We start from the raw sequence: 18198 nt of genomic DNA, 5'->3' as shown, positions 1-18198 counted from the left end.
CTCCTCTCTCTCTCTCTCTCTCTCTCTCTCTCTCCATCCAGAACTTTGCTAAGTACTTCAGATAAGGGAAAGAAATCAGTGCCATCTGGTAGGAGTCCTCTGTCCCCCACCCATGCTGCCCCAATTCTCTTCTGAACCCCAGTTCCATTTGCTCATCCTTTGATCTGTCCCCATCTCCTTTCAGTTCTTGATTTCTCTTTCTCTAGCTCTCTCCTGGACTGGTCTATACTAAAAAGTTTGATCGACCCAGCTATATTGCTCAAGAGTGTGAAAAATCCGCACTCTGGAGCGACGTAGTTAAGCTGACCTAACCCCCAGTGTAGACAGCACTAGGTTGATGGAAGAATTCTTCAATCGACCTAGCTACCATCTCTCAGGGAGGTGGATTGCCTACCCTGATGGGAGAACCCCTTCCGTCAGTGCAGGTGGTGTCTACACTGAAGTGGTATAGCTGCACTGCTGTAGCATTTCAAGTGTAGAGAATCCCTCCGTATTCCTTCCATCGGCTTTCCAGCATTCACTCCAGCGCAGCAGGATCCCAGTTCCCTGACTTCCCTCCCGCTCTGTCCTTAGCCTGTTTTCTCTGCCTCTGTTGGCAATTCCACTGTCCTCCTGTCTGCCTAGAGTCACCCCCTCAGAATTATCGCAGACTCCAATCTCTCCATTCCCTTCTACCCCATCCTGGCTGTCTTCAGCTCCCAACAGTTCTTCCTCTTACAGCACCTCCCTTTCTTTCCCACTGCTCCCTGGCCCAGTCTCAACATGACCACTGCACCCTACTGCCTTCCAGCCTCCTTGCTTCCCACTTCACATCCCTTCAGTCCACGCTGACCATCTTCCTTGCTCTCTGCTCCAACTATACCACCCGCCTCCCAGATTCCAATCCTTGCTTCTTCCTGCAGCAGTATTGTAGCCCTCGCATCTGATCCCACAGACTGTCCCATTTCAGCATTGATTTCATTGGGACTCAAGCGCTTTGCTGAGCTAGGTCCCTCATCCTCCCCTCCAAGGCTGCATGAGGCTGCTCCAGCCTGCATCTCGGATCTTATCTCCTCCTACACCCCACTCCCTCGTTCCATCTTCCTGCCTACATCCCCCTGCCTAATCGTGCCCACTGTGGCCTTCAGCTGTTGGGCCAGAGCCTGAGTTAGTGCAAATCTGCATCAATGGGGCAAACACCAGGTTATGCTAGCTGAGAGGCCATATCCCATTTTCTCCATTGTGTTCCTTATTGGAAGGTGTAATAGGGAGGGAACAGAGGAGCGTATCCGGGCATTGGATAAAAGTTAAACAAGAAAGTAGGAAAGGGTTAAAGCCCCCATCCTGCAACATATAAGCACATGCTTAATTGATACAGTCCCATTGAAATCAGCAGAGTGATTCTCAGTGCATAAAGCTAAGCATGAGCATTAGTGTTTGCAGGCTGAGGGCCTAAATGAATAAACCCAATAATCGTAATAATTCAAGAAAAGTGCAAAGAGTTAAAAGATGTTTCTGGAAAACCAGTGGAAAAGGATAGGGTTAACCACAACTGAAAAATGCTAAAGAGTTTAAAAGAAAATCAGAAAAGAAGAAAACAAAAAAGGGTTAAAGGAAAAAAACCTAAAAAATAGAAAATAAGAAAGGTTAAAGTTTTAAAAAAGAAAATAGGGAAGAGTTGAAAAATATATATACAACTGTAAATGGTTAAAATTAAAAGAAATTAGGAAAGGATTAAATGTTAAAGAAAGGAATTGGAAGGGGTTAAACAATTAAAAGTAACTGAAAGGTTTAAAATAGAAATAAAAACCAGAATTGGACGGTATTAAAAATGAAATTTGAAATGTTTGAGTCTAAGAAAATAGATTTTAAAAAATGAAAAAAAAAAAAAGAGGAAACTGTAAAAGGTTAAAAAGTTATAAAAAATAGGAAAGGCTTTGTTGGGTTTAGCGTGTGGGTGCTGGTGGCCTGTGATGTACAGGAGGTCAGACTATTTTATTCAGTCATCCTTTCTAGCCTTAAACTCTGATTACGTACAACAAGAAGAGGAAAATTAAAGAAAACGTGTATTAAATAGAAACAAGGCAATGGTTCAAGATAAAAACAGAGAAAGGAATAAAAAATTTTAAAACTAATAGAGAATATTTTAGGCAATGGTTCGAATCATATAAAAGCAACTGAAACAAAACAATAGACAATGTGGAAAGGAGGAAACAATAAATGAGAGGAATCAGGCGCGCAGCTGATGATCCGAAAGGCATGGAGGCATTGGTGTCTAGTGAAACCTATGGCCACTGCAGATGCTGATATAGCCCGAACCCTGTAAACGCTCATACACATGGGGTGAAATTCATCCCTGATATGGGGTCACTGAGCTCTGCAACCCTGCAGGCATGCAAGTTGTAACATGAGGCCCCTGGATGAGATGTCAGCAGCTGGAACCCTGGGCCTCTGGTTCTCAAAGCATGAGCTGAAAGCTGTGCTGCCAGAGCTAAAAGAATTGGCTTTGATAGCTGAACAGAAGGCTGCAGCAGCTCCTACATCTGTATGTGATCCACCACTAGAGCGGGACAGAAAACCACATTGAGTAAGCTGGTGTCCCTGATCTCTTTGTGGGAAGGCACACTGGAGTTAGTGCAAAGGGGCTGCCTGCTGCTCTAGCACAGAGGTTGGAGTAGCAGCTCCAAGGGACCTGAGCAACAGCCAGGGGTGGGTGTGGATGGAGTCTGGATATCTGGAGAGAGACTGTAAACTTTACTCACCTGGGTCACCCCGTTAAGCTGACTGGGACCGTGAACAGAGTTGCTTGTGTGTGTGAGTGTTTGCAGAATCAGGGTATGACTGCTGACTGCCTTTCTCCCATCTGGTGGAGCTATTTACACCTGTACAAATGTGGGTGTTAAATATTGGGAATTACCCACTGGAGTCCTGGGGGCGGGTTCCCCTCTCGCTCACCCTGGTGTAAATCAGATGTAACCCCACTGGAGTTACACTGATGTAAAACTGATGCATCGGAGCTGAGGATCAAGCCCAGTGACTCCCACGGGACTACTCATGTAATTAGTGCTGGCAGAATAAGCACCTGGGGAACCCCATACACAGGCAGCTGCTCTCATGCAGATCTTTACTGGCATTCATAGTCAGTGTGGGAGTAATAAAGTTTTAGGGACAGATCCTCAGCTGCTGGAACCTGGCAGAGCAGCATTGACTTAACGGGAGTTATGCGAATTAAATCAGCTGAGGAACTGGCTGAGGAAACTGTTTGCAGGTTCATAGAAGTTCTGGGGGAAGAGACCTGGCCGCCTAGCTCAATTTCAGAGCATGTTGGGCCAGACCTGAAGTGATCCTGAGCACCTGCAATGATACCATCGCGATGGGTGCCAGATAAAACCCTGCAGATACACTGGTGCTTGGCAGCTCCCCCTGGATATGGCCCAGCGTTCTGTCATGATGCTGGGAATGGATGCTACGGCGGGAACACCTCCCCATGCTGGTGGAGCAGGGTCCTGCCCTCTCTTCTTCTTCAGATCCCTGCGAAGTGCAGCTGTGCTATTCCGCTACCTGCAAAAGCTTGACTTATTAACTTGTTAATAACAAACGCTGCTATGCTCTGTGACACTCCAGTTAGTAGTCAAGCAGGAGGTACTGGCTCCAAGGCCTGCCAGAAGTCCAAGCACCTGTAATTATACCACCGTGATGGGTGCTAGAAGAAACCCTGCAGATACACTGGTGCTTGGCAGCTCCCCCTGGATTTGTCCCAGCATTCTGTCATGATGCTGGGAATGGATGCTACAGTGGGAACACCTCCCCATGCTGGTGGAGCAGGGTCCTGCCCTCTCTTCTTCAGATCCCTGCGAAGTGCAGCTGTGCTATTCCACTACCTGCAAAAACTTGACTTATTTACTTGTTAATAACAAACGCTGCCCTGCTCTGTTACGCTCCAGTGACTAGTCAAGCGGGGAGATACTGGACCCAAGGCCTGCCAGAGGTCCAAGCACCAGTTTGTTCGTGGACCTCTGGCAAGCTCTGGGCTCAGGGCCAAATTTCCCTCTTTCTCTGCTTCATGTGTCTGAGCTGCTGTCTTCTCTTTGTTTCTTAGGTTGTAAGCTCCTTAAAGCAGGGACCGTGTCTTTTTCTGTGTTCTGTGGGGCAAGAGCACATGCTAGCCGCTTGATGTGGAACAAACAGAGACTGTAAGTGCCCTGACTGTGGTAGTGGTGGAGGAGAAGTTTATGGCCTATCAGATTCCATGCAGGAGAGAGAACCATTATAAATGCCCAGCTGTGGCCGGAGCTCAGGGCTTGCGTCACATCAGAGGATCCGCTCTGGGGAGACACCCTTATAAGTGACCTGACTGAAGGGGAAAGCTTGGGTGAGAACTCAATCCTTGTTATGCACCAGAGACTCTGCACTGGAGAGAGACCCTATAGATGCCCTGGTGAGGGCTGGCTGCAGTGCATATCAGAGGCATAAGTACCCAGCTGTCTGTCTCTGGATTCAGGGGGCATCAGCAGGTGACCCCAAGATGATTGGTGATCCTCTGACTCCACCCAGCCTAGCAGACCTCAGGTGGGTGAGAGAGAGAGAACCATCCTCCTGTAGCTTCCTGCCCCTGGCTGAAGATCCCCTCCCCATGCCCTGCGGTCCACACTACTCCCACTGCTGGGTCCAGCAGAAGAGGAACGGAGAACCTCAGCCCTCGCTATGTCTCCCTCATCTTCGAGCCTGGGAACAGGGATGTCGGGCATATCACACCTTCCCAAGAGCACCTGAGACCCAGTGGCCTTCTGTCTCTTAACATGTCCATTGCCTGGATCTGTTTCTGGGGAGACGGTGAGGAAGTGGACGTGTCTTCATAACCCCTTTTCTTCCAAATTCTTCCAGGACGTCTGGTGGGTCTCCTCCTGGTGTTCTCCACTGAGCTAAAGGGTAGCCCCTGGCTCTTATGAGAGAAATGGATGGGGACTGAGGTTGAAGGGAGCTCCGTGTGTGTGTGGAGAGGGGTGGGGGGTTGAGTGTTTGAGGATGGGGGGATGAGAACCAGAGTGGGAGGCAGCTTTGGGATGGGTAGAAATGGGATTGAATGTTTGGTAATGCGGGGATGGGAACTAGAGAGGGAGGGAGCTCTGGTTGTGGAGGATCAAATGTTGGGAGGTTATAGAATGAGGGGGAAGGGGCAGGATTGGAGAAATGCTGCCCCTATATCATTCTCCCTCTCTGCCCCCAACCCTGCCTCCCTCCACTTCCCCATGCACAGTTTCTTCCCTTCTGTCCCATCTCCTGCTCAGACTTGACTTGGGGAGTTTCCCTGTAGCAGTGACTCAAACAAGATAAAGGGAGAAACTCTTAAATCATCGGTTCATGGGACCTGCTGGGCCCAACCTATCCAGCAGGGGAAATAAGGGAGTCAGAGGAGAGAAGATGGGGGGGGGGGATGGAGGAAATAGGTGTGAGTAACACTCATGAGCGTGGGATGAGAGATTCTATTCATGGAAGAATCCTTATTGCAGCATGTGATTAACCTGTGGAACCTGCGGCTGCAGGAAATTACTGGGGCACACAGCTCCACAAAGACCTCTCCTAGCTCCAGAGTGCAGGCTGGGGCTCTGCATTGTAATAACTGCATGACAGAGAGCTCAGTGCCTCCTCGCAGGTGGACCTGCCTTGGACCAGCTCCAAGTAAAAGGACAATCTCCCTGAGGGACAGAGACACAAATGTATCTGGTCCTGATCCTACCCCAGGCCCCACCTCTTCCAGGTGAAGGTCTTTGTATTATTCAAGAAGGAAGCTGGGGAGATGATCCCCCTGGTCAGGCCTGAACCCTTCCTGACCCACATTGCTGAGGCTAGAGGGAGAAGAAGACCTTGACATTCAGCTGGGCATCTTCCATCCCATCTGCCACAGAGTGCTGGGTGGGGATGACAGAGATTTAACCAGAGAATGACTCTCCACTGCACTCATACCCAGAGGGGATAAAAGCCTCAGCTAGGATCAGAGATGCTGAAACCTGCCCCCTGCCTGTGAGAGTGGCTGCCAGCCGACAAGAAGTTAATGCTAAAATATTAGATGGTAATTACTTAACTACAATTTAACTGAGATTTATATATTTTCTTGTATCTGCTCATTTGCTTTTGTAACTGGCGCCCACTGTCTCTCTGATTGCCTGTACTTTCTGATCAGCTTGGAAATGTTTTACTGCTTGTGAACAGCAACGTGCCCATTTGTTTTTTTGAAATGCAATGTACTGGATTGAAATTTTTGTGCATTGAGTTGTCATGATGGCTCCGTTTTTATTTTATTTTATTTTATTCTCTTTCTTTCAATGAGTAGTAATAAATTAGAACTTAGTTATCCCAACAGCATAGCATCTCGAGTCCTTTCGTGGGAAAGACCAGGAGAAACTGGCCTTTACCAAAGTGACATGGAGCTTTCCAAAAAGTCTCTTGAAAATGATCATTCCATTTGAATTAGGGGAAAGAGAAGTTAATGGCTGGGACTGAGGAGCCCAATATTCAATAGGATTTAGGCACTGAAATCCCAGCCAAAATTGGGAAAAATCAGTTAGCAGTACTGCCAACTGGATGTGTTAAAAAACCAGCAGTCAGGCCTCAAAAAATTATCATGTGTTTTACAAAACAATAAATCTTATTACTATGAATTGCTTTGTTATGGTAGTGCCTAGGAGCTGTAGTCATGGGGCTGGACTCCATTGTGCCAGGTACTGTGTACATATTTATTGCTATTTATTTGGTATATTATGGTAGCACTTAGGAGCCCCAGTCAAGGACCAGGACCCCATAGTGTTAGGCGCTGTACAAACCTTGGGTTCTTTCTCATTGTATCCTGGTTTCTGAAGCTTGTAGATGCCCTGGGTTCGCATTTCAGGCTTTTCTCTGTAACCAGGAGGGCTAGAAACTTGGTGGGGGTGGGGATAATGAAAGCTGAGATTCTCACATAATCACGTGATTCCAGCAGCTGCTTTGTGGCCCATGTTATGTGGGAGGTCACACTACATGATCCCTTCTGGTCTTACAATCTAAGAGTCACTGTAGTATCTGAGCGCCTCCCAAATAGTCATGGATTTATGCTCACAGCATCCCTGGGAGGCAGGGAATCATTCCACACAGACCCAGAGAGATTAAGGTCAAGATTTTGCAAAGTGATCTAGCAAACAGGAGCTATCAGGGGAGTTTGGCCAGGGAGTTCTCTGGGTGAAGGAGCAATGACTGTGTGACCCCCTTGGGGTGAGTATGTTGGTTGTTAGTTTGACTGTTGTGCGCTTGCTTGCTACCCATTTTTTGGCTTGATTGTAGTTTATAGTGAGGACTGTGTGCGGAGCTAAGCGGCCAGTGGCTGGGCTAGGCTGAGAGTTTGCTACTGAGGATCTAGCATGGTATCCCTAATCCATTTAGGATTCCTTGACAAGGGTTCAGGGATAACTCAGGGAGAAAGAGGTTTAAAAAAACAGCTCCTAAGTGGCAAGAGGAGCTAGCAAACAGGGGAGTTTTGTGAGGGAGTTAGGCGAGGGAGAGGCAGGTACACTTAACAAACATACCCTAACCATAGGTTAATAATCCCCATCAACAAAACAAAACCAAAACCAAAGCAAACAAAAACCCCTGAAAGAATAAAAGTGATGCAGGCAGAAGTCCAGCAGCAGAGCGGGGGCTATCCAATTTATTGTCCTGAGTGCAACATGTAAGATGCTCTGCCTTGTGAGCAGGTGGTGTATGTGTGCATTCAGTGCAAGCAATTCATGGCCCTCAAAGACCAAGTATGGGCTCGAGGCCGGAGTGGCTGAACTGGAGGAGCCAAGGGTGATAGAGAAGTACATTGATGAAACTTTCCGGATGCAGTACAGTGGTTCCCACCCCCAGTCTGACAGTTGCTGCGATGTTGAGGAGAACGAAGGTCTTGGAGAAGGAGAACACCAAGCTTGAGCGGAGGAAAATGAACCTATAGTTGGGACCCCCCTTCCAGATGATGGCATGGTACCCTCTCACAGTGAGTTTTTAGGAAGAGACAGGTAATAGTAATGGGGGATTTGGTTATTAGAAATATACATAGCTGAGTTCAGGGGTGAAAGTAATAATAATAATAATATTATTAAAAATAAACACCAGTACAGGGGCCTGACATCAGGCGGAAGGGGTGGGGCTGGGGGTCGGCCTTCCCCAACCAGCCCATCCGCGCTGCCTGGCCTGCGCTGCGTGGGGCTCCGGCAGTGATTTAAAAGGGCCCGTGGCTCTGGTTGCAGCGGTGGCAGCCGGGAGCCCTGGGTCAGCTGCCTGTTTTGCCCCTACCGGCAGGGCTGCCGACAGGGGTGGGCAAAAGGGGCAGTGACACGCGGCAGCGCTTTAACATCAGTTGCATGGGGCCAGTACCAGCTTCTTACCAGCACGCTGTACCAGCCTGCTTTCACCCCTGGCTGAGTTTGTAATGACCAGGAGAACTGCATGGTGATTTCCTTGCTGGGTGCGAAGGGTGCAGACCTCTTGAGACATCTAGACAGACTTATGTGCAGTGCTGGGGAGGAGCCAGTGGTTGTGGTACATGTAGGTACCAATGACATTGGGAAAGATAGGATAGATGCCCTGTAGGCCAGATTTAGGCTGGTAGGTAAGAGATTAAAGTCCAGGACCTCCATGTAGCATTCTCATTCCAGTTCCATGAGCAGGGCCAGTTAGACAGCAGAACTGCTGAATCTCAATGTATGGTTGAGACAATGGTATTGAGAAGAGGACTGGTGAGCCTTTTGGGAAAGGAGGAGCCTAGACAGGAAGTGTGGGCTTCACCTAAACCAAAACCAAACCAGATTGCTGGCACAGGTGGTGTTTTGATTGACCACCTGTGTGCGTCAGGGGTAGGGCCCCAGGCACACACAAACACATACTGGAGATGGCTGCATGGATGGTGTTGCCAGAAGGGCTTCAGATTCCTCGACCGCTGGATGCTGTTCCGAAAAGAAGGACGGCTGAGCAGTGACGGAGTTCTTCTATCAAGGAAGGGGAAGAGTATCTTCACATACAGACTGGCTAACCTAGCTGTAAACTGGGTTTGATGGGTGCAGGAGACAAAAGCCCGCAGGTAAGTCTAGAACATGGAGACCTAAGTGAAAATATAAAATCTGGGGGGAACATGGGCAATCACAGCAGGGATAAAGGAGAGACAAGCAAGATAGAGGGGAAATCTAATGAACATCTTAAATGTCTGTGTATTAATGCAAGAAGTATGGAGAATGAACAGGAAGAACTAGAAATACTAGTGAAGAATCATATTTAGGACATAATTGGCATCACAGATGATAATTTACGACTAGAATATTGGTATAGAAGGGTACAGCTTGTTCAGGAAGTCTACTCTAACCAGGAAGAAGAGGTGGATGAGGCTTTTTTTAAACTAGCAAAATAATCCAAAGCACAAGAGTTGGTGGTGATGGGGGATTTCAGCTACCCAGACATCTGTTGAGAAAATAATACAGCAGAGCACAGATTATCCAGCCAGTTCTTGGAATGCATTGGAGACAACTTTTTTTTATTCCAGAAGGTGGAGAAACCAACTAAGGGAGAGGCTGTTCTAGATTTGATTCTGACAAAGGAGAAAATGGTTGAGAATTTAAAGGTGGAAGGCAGCTTGGGTGAAAGTGATCATGAAATGATAGAGTTCATGATTCTAAGTAAGAGGGGAAACTGCAGAATAAAGACAATGGACTTCAAGAAGGCAGACTTTAGCAAACACAGAGAATTGGCAGGTAAGATCCCATGGAAAGCAAGTGTAAGGGAAAAAAGACTTCAGGAGAGTTGGCAGTTTTTAAGAGTCATTATTATGGTCACGAGCAAACTATCCCAAAGCACAGGACAATGGTAAAAGACCACCCTGGCTTAACCAGGAGATTTTCAGTGACCTGAAACTCAAATAAATAAATACAAAAAGTGGAAACTAAGACAAAATTAGACAAATAAGAATGAACATTAAAAAAAACAATAACAGAAGAATGTAGGGACAAAATTAGAAAGTCCAAGGCACAAAACAACATTAAACTAACTAGGGCCACAAAAAGAAAAGGAGTACGAAAGCTTATGCTCAAATAAATTGGTTAATCTCTAAGGTGCTACAAGTACTCCTTTTCTTTTTGCGAATACAGACTAACACGGCTGTTACTCTGAAATAGGGCCACAAAGGGTAACAAGAAAACGTTTCACAATTACATTAAAAGCAGGAGGAAGACCAAGGACAGAGTAGGTCCATTACTCAATAAGGAAGGAAAAGACAAAAATGGAAAACACAGTAATGGCCAAAGTGTTAAATGCCTTTTTTTTTTTTTGTTTGTTTCACTTTTCACCAAAAAGGTTAGCAGTGATCAGACAACTAACAGAGTGAATATCAGTAGAAATGGGGTAGAATCTGAGGCTAAAATAGGAAAAGAACAAATTAAAAATTACTTAGACAAGTTCAATGTCCTCACAGTGGCAGGGCCTGACGAAATACACCCTAGAATACTTAAAGAACCTGCTGAAGAGATCTCTGAGCCATTAGCAATTATCTTTGAGAACTCATGGAGGACAGGAGAGATCCCGGAGGGCTGGAATAGGTACTACATTTGCCCTATCTATAAAAAGGGAAATAAGAACAACCCAGGGAATTATAGACCAGTTAGCTTATTTTTGGTACCTGGAAAGATAATGGAGCAAATAATCAGAAAATAAGGTGATAAGTAACTGTCAGCATGAATTTGTGAGGAACAAATCATGTCAAACCACCTAATATTCTTCATAGAATCATAGAAGTTGAGGGCTGGAAGAGACCTCAGGAGGTCATCTAGTCCAACCTCTGCTCAAAGCAGGACCAAAACCAGCTAAATCATCCCAGCCAGGGCTTTGTCAAGCCAGGCCTTAAAAACCTCTAAGGATGGAGATTCCACCACCTCCCTAGGTCACCCATTTCAGTGCTTCACCATCTTCCTAGTGAAATAGTGTTTCCTAAAATCCAACCTAGACCTCCCCCACTGCAAATTGAGACCATTGCTCCTTGTTCTATCATCTGCCACCACTGAGAACAGCCTAGCTCCATCCTCTTTGGAACCCCCCTTCAGGTAGTTGAAGGCTGCTACCAAATCCCCCCTCACTCTTCTCTTCTGCAGACTAAACAAGCCCAGTTCCCTCAGCCTCTCCTCGTAAGTCATGTTCCACAGCCCCCTGATCATTTTCGTTGCCCTCCGCTGGACTCTCTCCAATTTGTCCACATCCTTTCTGTACTGGAAGGCCCAAAACTGGATGCACTACTCCAGATGTGGCCTCACCGGTGCTGAATAGAGGGGAATAATCCCTTCCCTTGATCTGCTGGCAATGCTCCTACCAATGCAGCCCAATATGCCATTGGCCTTCTTGGCAACAAGGGCACACTGCTGACTCATATCCAGCTTCTCATCCACTGTAATCCCCAGGTCCTTTTCTGCAGAACTGCTGCTTAGCCAGTCGGTCCCCAGCCTGCAGCGGTGCATGGGATTCTTCCATCCTAAGTGCAGGACTCTGCACCTGTCATTGTTGAACCTCATCAGATTTCTTTTGGCCCAATCCTCCAATTTGTTTAGGTCGCTCTGGACCCTATCCTTACTCTCCAGCATATCTATCTCTCCCCCCAGTTTAGTGTCATCTGCAAACTTGCTGAGGGTGCAATATACTCCATTGTCCAGATCATTAATAAAGATGTTGAACAAAACCAGCCCCAGGACCAACCCCTGGGGCACTCTGCTTGATACCGGCTGCCAACTAGATATTGAGCTGTTGATCACTACCTGTTGAGTCTGACAATCTAGCCAGCTTTCTGTCCACCTTATAGTCCATTCATCCAATCCATACCTTTTTAACTTGCTGGCAAGAATACTGTGGGAGACCAAATCAAAAGCTTTGCTAAAGTCAAGATATATCACGTCCACTGCTTTCCCCATATCCACAGAGCCAGTTGTCTCATCATAGAAGGCAATCAGGTTTGTCAGGCATGATTTGCCCTCGGTGAATCCATGGTGAATCCTTCTTTGACCATGTAACAAGCCTTGTGGATGTAGGGAAGCTGTAGATGTGATTTATTTCAACTTTAGTAAAGCTTTTGATACTGTCTCATAAGCAAACTAGGGAAATATAGCCTAGATGAACCTACTGTAAGGCGGGAAAACTGTACTCGGAGAGTAGTAGACAATGGTTCACTGTCAAGCTGGAAGGACATATTGAGTGGAGTCCTGCTGGGACTGGTTCTAGTTCTGTTCAATATCTTCATAAAGGATTGGATAATGGCATAGAGAGTACACTTACAAAGCTTGTGGATGATACCAAGCTGGGAGGGGTAAATAGTGCTTTGGAGGACACGATTAGAATTCAAAATGACATTGACAAGCTGGATATATGGCCTGAAATAAATAGGATGAAATTCAATAAGCACAAATGCAAAGTACTCTACTTAGGAAGGAATAATCCATTGGACGAATGGGAAATGACTGCCTAGGAAGGACTGCTGCAGAAAAGAATCTGCGGGTTACAGTTTATCACAAACTAAATATGAGTCAACAATGTAACACTGTTTCAAAAAAACCCATCATTCTGGGAGTATTAGGAGGAGCGTTGTAAGCAAGACACAAAAAAATAATTCTTCCTCTTCTACTCCGTAGTAATAAGGCCTCAACTGGAGTACTGTGTCCAGTTTCCCAGGGCACCAAGCTTTGGGAAAGATGTGGACAAATTGAAGAAAGTCTAAAGGAGAGCCACAAAAATGATTAAAGGTCTAGGAAACATGACCTATGAGGAAAGACTGAAAAAATTGAGTTCATTTAGTCTGGAGGAGAGAAAACTGAGGGGTGATATGATAACAGACTTCAAGGACACCAAAGGTTGTTATAAAGAGGAGGGTGATAAATTGTTCTCCGTATCCAGTGAGGACAGGACAAGAATTAATAGGCTTAAACTGAAGCAAGGGATATTTAGGTTAGATGTTAGGAAAAACTTCCTAACTGTAAGGGTCGATAAGCACTGGAACAAATTACCTACAAAGGTTGTGGAATCTCCATCATTGGAGGTTTTTAAAAGCAGATTATATGGGCATCTGTCAGGGATGGTTTAAATAATACTGAGTCCTACCTCAGTTCAGGGGACTGGAGTAGATGATCTAACAAAGTCCCTTCTAGTTCTACATTTCTATGATTCTATGCAAAAACTGAAAAAATCTTAGAGGAGTTTTTAAAATATGGGCCAAGGGGAAAACTGACAGGTGTGGAGGATTCGGAGCACATGGTTCACAGAGAAATCACTTAGGGGATGATTTATGAAAGGGGATACTCTATATCCTAGTAAAGAGGAGTGGATAGAAGTTGATAAAAAGTACAGGTAGGAATTGAAGAGAAACAGTCAAATGAAAAAGCGTTCCATTCAATTACATCACATGAAGGCAGACAATTAAATATTGACAAATTTTATAAGTTCTTGTGTGCAAATGCAAGAAGTCTAAATACTAAGATGGGTGAACTTGAGTGCCTGGTGTTAAATGAGGATATTGATATAATAGGCATCACAGAATCTTGTGGAACAATAATCAATAGGGCATGGTAATATTAGGGTACAAAATATATAGGAATGACAGAGCAGGTTGAGCTGGTGGGGCAGTGGCACTATATGTGAAAGAAAGCATAGAGTCAAATATAGTAACAATCTTAAATGAATCAAACTATGATAGAATCTCTATGGATAGAAATTCCACACTGGAATAATAAGAGCATGGCAGTAGGAATACACTACTGAACACCTGACCAGAATGGTGATAGCGATTGTGAAATGCTCTGGGAGATTAGAGAGGCTACAAAAACAGAAAACCAACAATAATGGGGGATTTCAACTATCTCCATATTGACTGGAAACTTGTCACCTCATGACAAGATGCAGAGAGGGAATTTCTAGACACCGTTTGTTAGGATATAGATATTCAGGCCTGTCTGCAAAGGCCTGTACTTTAAGAATTTAGGGGTATTTTTATCACTTGGCTAGTTCTAGAGGTATAAAAGAAAGAATCAAAATCACTGTCTGCTGATGTAAGGGCCTTCTCTTACTGTGACAGTTCGAGGCCCTGTTCTTAGGCTAAGGCCTTTGGCTAAGCAGCAGAGGCAGCCATAAGCTAGGAAGCGAACAGTCACATCCTCACATTCCAAACTAGTCACATTGAAATAAGGTGCTATTGGGCTGTCAGGCACTATCAGGACAGGATTGTATTCCTATCACCTCCAGAGAAAGGGAAGTGCCTACAAAATGTAAAAGGAAACTTAGTTTGATAGCATCCTGTCTGGCAAGAACTCACTTATCAATAGCTGGGATGTGAAATCCTCACTTCTGTATTGTTTTGTCATTATAGTTCCCACTTTGCTATTGTTTGTCTGTATAATCTCTGTCTGGTTCTGTGATTGTTTCTGTCTGCTGTATAATTAATTTTGCTGGGTGTAAACTAATTAAGGTGGTGGGATATAATTGGTTAGCTAATCATGTTACAATACGTTAGGATTGGTTAGTTAAATTTCAGTAGAAGGATTGGTTAAGGTATAGCTAAGAATAATACTATATAAATTAGGGGCAAACAGGAAGTAAGTTGGGATTCGAAAATAAGGAAAAAGGAACTTGTATTTAAGCTTGCTGGAAGTTCACCCTAATAAACATCGAATTGTTTGCACCTTCGGACTTCGGGTATTGTTGCTCTCTGTTCATGCGAGAAGGACCAGGGAAGTGGGAGAGTGAAGGAATAAGCTCTTTAACACCGTTAATGACTGCTTCTTGGAGCAGCTACTCCTGGAACCCACAGAAAGCCAACCCCAACTGAGGAAAACAGAAGGAGCATAAACTCTGGCAAGTCAGATATAATTAGTTAGTGTGATGGGGCAAGGCCAGATGGCTATAGAAAAGTAGTGGGAGATAGATATATTAGCTCCAGTCTAAACAAATCCCTAATACCAGGATAAGTGAAATGGAAGCTGCTCCAGGTCAATTAAGACACCTGGGGCCAATTAAGAACTTTCCAGAAGGCAGGGAGAATGCTAGGTTGATTGGGACACCTGAAGCCAATCAGGGGCTGGCTGAAACTAGTTAAAAGCCTCCCAGTCAGTCAGGTGGGTGTGCATGTCAGGAGCTGTAGAAGGAAGTTGTGTTGTTGGAGAGGCTGAGTAGTACACACCATATCAGGCACAAGGAAGGAGGCCCTGAGGTAAGGGTGAAGTGGAGCTTGAGGAAGTGAGGGCTGCTGTGGGGGAAGTAGCCCAGGGAATTGTACATGCCATGTTTCTAAAAGGTCAGCTACCATAGCTGATGCTATTAGGGTCCCTGGGCTGGAGCCCGGAGTAGAGCATGGGCCTGGGCTCCCCCCCCCCCCCACCACCTTTGCCCCCTGATTAATCACTGAGACTGGGAGACAACAGAGACTGTGCAAGGAAGGATAACTTCTCCTCACCTCCCTTGCTGGCTTATTATGAAAATGGCTCAGTAGACTGTGACCCTTGCCTCTAGAGAAAGAAGGGTTACGTGGAGGGTCACAGTGAGCCTCTGAGGCTAGTGAAATCTGCCAGGAAATGCAGGACCCACGGAGGCAAGGACAGAGCTTTGTCACAGTAGGTTGAAAAAGAATGTGAAGAACAACTAGCAAAAGACACAAAAACTAACAGCAAATGTTTTTTAAGTGCATCAGCAGCAGGAAGCCTAACAGACAATCAGTGGGGCACTGGATGATCAAGGTGCTAACAGAGCACTCAAGGAAGACAAGGCTGTTGCAGAGAAGCTAAATGAATTCTTTGCATTGGTCTTTACCGCAGAGGATGTAAGGGAGATTCCCACATCTGAGCCATTCTTTTTAGGTGACTGATCTGAGAAACTGTGTTAACTACTGCTGCTAAGCAATCAGTTCCACCTTGTATTTAGCTGTGACACTCTCAGTACATTTTCAAGAGCTGAAAGAGAACTCTGTGTCAGCCCAAAAGCTTGTCTCTCTCACAACCAGAAGCTGGTCAAATAGAAGATATCACCTCATTGACCTTGTCTCCCTAATGGGACCAATACATCTACAAGAACACTGCATACATCTTAGAGCTCTCAGCCATGTTGCCTTTGATGGAATTTGGATCTACAAACTTTGCAATTCATCATCATCCTCTAGTGGACACTGTAGGGAATGCAGTTCTGAAATTTCAGTTGGAGGTTAGTACCTGCTCATCAAGGTGTGTGGCTGGTGAGACTTGAAATCTGGTTGGAAGCCAAATCTGAGTTCCCTGGAACTTGGTCATCAAAGCCCAATACCCATGTGATTCCTCTTTCTGCTGACTCTCTTCTAGGCTGCAAAAGCAGCTGAATGCCATCACTGCCTGTCCCATGGGAAAGAGGTTTGAGAACATCAGTTCCCAAACTTGCTGAATATCAAGCCACAAAACGAAGTCACTGAACTGCCTTGTACTCCAGCTAACGTCATGTGGGTTCTGAAGGCCTCGGTCTTATTCACTTTAAATAGCGGGCACTAGGCAGGTACTCAAAGATCAGAAGGTGCCTAAGTATTGGCAGAATAGCTGCTGAGAAAGAGAGAGGAAGGAGGGCCCAGTGGTTAGAGCACTACCTTAGGACTTGCAAGGCCCAAGTTCATCTCCCTGCTCCACCACAGGCTGCCTGTGCAAACTTGGATAAATCACTTTGGCCCAGGTCTTCAAAGGTATATAGGTGCCTCAGTCCCACTGAAATCATTGGCCTCCTGCAGATTTCAGTAAGAGTTTGATACCTAAATACCTTTGAGGATCTGGGCACTAATTTCCCAGTGTTTCAGCTCTCCATTTGTAACACAGGGATCATAGTACTTCCCTACCTTACAACCTTGTGAAGATACATGCATTAAAGACTGTGAGCTGCTCAGCTACTGCAGTACTGGAGGCAGTATAAGTACCTAGCTACCTCACTAAAAATGGTGCAGTGTGGATACAGCAATGTGAGGTTCCGCACAAGCTGCCCCAGGTATATATCTGCTAATGTAGCCCCCGCTGCCACGTCATCAGTGCAATCTTTAGCAAGCTAACTTGATTAAAACTAGAGTATGTCTGCAAAAGCTCCAAATCGTACCCTCTACTGCAGCGTAAACAGACCTGAAGATTTGGAAGGTGTTAGTGTATACAAGGCTGTGTGCTTTTAAGGCTCAAAATGTAACCCTTCTGCCTGGTGATGTAAGCCAGATTCAAATATGTAGTGTTTTCTCTTAAAAATAACCAACATAATGACTCAAGCCCTCACCCAGAAACTTGGGAAAACAAAATATCTCCCTGGGCACCCTTAACAGGCAATACTTTGCTTCTGGCAAGCAGCAAGTCTATGTATAAAACAAAGAAAATGATATTAAGGAGAAACAGAACACTGTATTAATTTGGGAATACACAACAATAAATCAACCATATATTTATATGAATTAATAAGTACAAAAGCCACCCCTATAGTGCCTTGGGCAGTAGTCCTTTGCCTCAGTTTCCCCACCTGTGGGGGTGCATATCCAGGGGAAAAATGTCCCTTTGGCACCTCGATTTAATTTGCTCCCCCTTCTCTTATGGAGCAACCCACTCAAGGCTGGTTGTCAGCGCTTAGTGAAGCACACTGCCTTGTCTGCATTACTCTATTAATGCATGTTAGCTAACACCTTCCAAATCCTCATCTAGACAAAGCCTAAAAGTGTTGGAGCAGATTGTGGACCATCAGAAGCAACTCCAGCTAGACTAAGGACTGGAATCCATCTGCCCTATGGGTAAATGGATGTTTTGTTGGCTTCCAAATTAGCTAATTAAATATGAATGAGTTTGTAAAGTGGGAAAGATGTTGTATGATGAGTGGGAGCAGAGAAAGAGGAGCAGGTTCCAGCATGGTATGTACTGATGATGGTCTACAGACTCTGGGGTGGGAGGATGTTAGTGTAAGCAGGAGAATGGTCCCGCTATTGTGGGGAAATTTCCTGGCTTATACACTACCCCAGTGAAGTGGGCTAGTGAAAGGATCTGAGTCCTCGCTCCCACTTCCTTTACCCAGAGGCCTGCCTGACCTCAAGGGCTCCCCTTACACACTCCTGTGTGGCAGAGTCTGCGTAATCCCAACAAGGCTGGGCCCAGGATTCCTGGTTGGCTCACCCCCAACCTTGTCAGGTCACTTAGGGCAGGGGCTAGGGTGTCCCCACTCCAGGGTGCT

This window comes from Lepidochelys olivacea (assembly GCF_965140295.1).
Source record: "Lepidochelys olivacea isolate rLepOli2 genome assembly, chromosome: 14".
Lineage (NCBI taxonomy): Eukaryota > Metazoa > Chordata > Testudines > Cheloniidae > Lepidochelys > Lepidochelys olivacea.
Note: the sequence above shows the minus strand (reverse complement) of the source record.